Below are 1912 nucleotides of genomic sequence, written 5' to 3'. Positions count from 1 at the left end.
GAGCCCCCAATAAAATGATTTTTAAAATATTTTTAAAAACAATGTAAACTAAACAAGGCATTACTAATCTTTTAAAACTTTTTACAAGTTACAAATTCATATTAAGCAAAAGTAGCTATGATGGTTAAAGATAGCAACTACAGATGAGTCTAGTCCTTAAAACCACCAAGATAACAACAACTGACCCCGATGGGTCTGGGGACTAGAAAATCTCCAAATAGGATTGAAGCTCTTATTTTACCTTCTCTTACTTGAAAGGTATAGTTGATGAACTACAGCAATTTCTGAGACTAAAGCAGAGAGGAAATGTTCAAATGTTAGGCTGTGCAGGCTTTTAGACCAGGCCCAGAGGTCTCAGCAATACAGTTTACTACGATGTTATCTATTGCTCTTCCTGGCAGCGTTTGACTTTGAATTTCAAACCTTCGAGAGGCTCCACGGTTCATTTGGAAGTTGAAGTTTTCTTTGGTCGGAATAAACAGATCCAAGTTTAGATTCCCTGCAATTTCTCAGCACATGGATTAGTCAGCAAGACGATAAGGTCTTTTCCATTGAGCTGCTGCTGCTGCTGCTGTTGTTATTAGCGGCTGTGCTCCCACTCCAACAGAAAGAACCACTGGCTGGGCCTGCACCCGCACGAACTGCTGAGCCCACGGCACCAGCCCCCATGTCTCCTGCTGAGTGCCTTCGTCTTTTTCACCGCCGCCATTTTACCAAACGAGTCTTTCTCGAGGGACTGGTCTCTCCCAAGAACATGTCCGAAGGGAGTCTAGGGGGCATTTTAAATGGTGTCATTTTAATGAGCATAATCTGTAGGCAGTACCCTGATTGTTAAAAGTTTTCCTTAAGAAATTTAGCACCCAAAAAAAAAAAAAAAGAAAGAAATTTAGCATCCATCTGAGGAATTGCAGCCTTCACTATGGATTTCAAGTCAATGTGAAGAAGACCACAACATCACGATCAATGAGAAATGTTTGAAGTTGTCCAGGATCTTGCCTTCGATCCATAATCAATGTTATGGTAACAGCTGTTAGGCGATCAAATGGTGCAGTGCATTGGTTAAAACTGCTGCCCAAGACGTCTTTAAAGTGTTGAGAAGCAAGGATGGCATTTTCCAGTGCCTCATATACATGGAAAGTTGGACATTGAATAAGGACTACCGAAGAAGAATTGATGTGTTTGAATTGTGGTGCTGGCGAAGAATACAGAAAGTACCACGGTCTACCCAAAGGACAAGCAAATCTACCTTGGAAGAAGTGCAAACATCCTTAGAAGCAAGGATGCAAAGAATTTGCTCGTGTACGTTGGACATGTGCTCATCAGGAGATACCAGTCCCTGGAGAAGAACATCATGCTTGGTAAAGTCGAGGGGCAACGGGAGAGAGGAAGACCCTGGAAAAATTGGATGGACACAGTGGCTGCAGCAATGGGCTCAAATGTAAGAACAGCTGTGAGGAGAGTTTTGCTCTGCTGTGCACAGTGCTGCTACGAGTCGGACCCAATGGGAAGGCACCTTACAACAACGTGATGAATTAAGGGTTGAGCAATTTAAATCAGCAATAGTTAATGAGGTGCTATTGTGAATTGTCTTGTCACAGTTTCATAATGAGTTCACTTATGTAGGGTAACGGGAATAGCTTTAAGTTTACTTACCTTAACAGAAGGACTTGTAGTTAAGTCGATTTCATAAATAATGTGAGTTTTTTCTATTGCGTTTTTATAATTTCATTAGGCCTTTAAAAAAAATTATTGGGAGTGCATGCAGCTCTTATCACAATCCATCCATCCATCCATTGTGTCAAGCACATTTGTTGCCATCATCATTTTGAAAACATTTTCTTTCTACTTGAGCCCTTGGTATCAGCTCCTCTTTTCCCCCCTCTCCCACCCACTTTTCTGTTGTCCATCCCTC

This window comes from Echinops telfairi, unplaced genomic scaffold, assembly GCF_000313985.2.
Source record: "Echinops telfairi isolate 266 unplaced genomic scaffold, ASM31398v2 ScPeMD7_22;HRSCAF=79, whole genome shotgun sequence".
Taxonomy (NCBI): domain Eukaryota; kingdom Metazoa; phylum Chordata; class Mammalia; order Afrosoricida; family Tenrecidae; genus Echinops; species Echinops telfairi.
The sequence above is the reverse complement of the archived record's forward strand: the minus strand, read 5'-3'. Positions refer to the sequence as shown.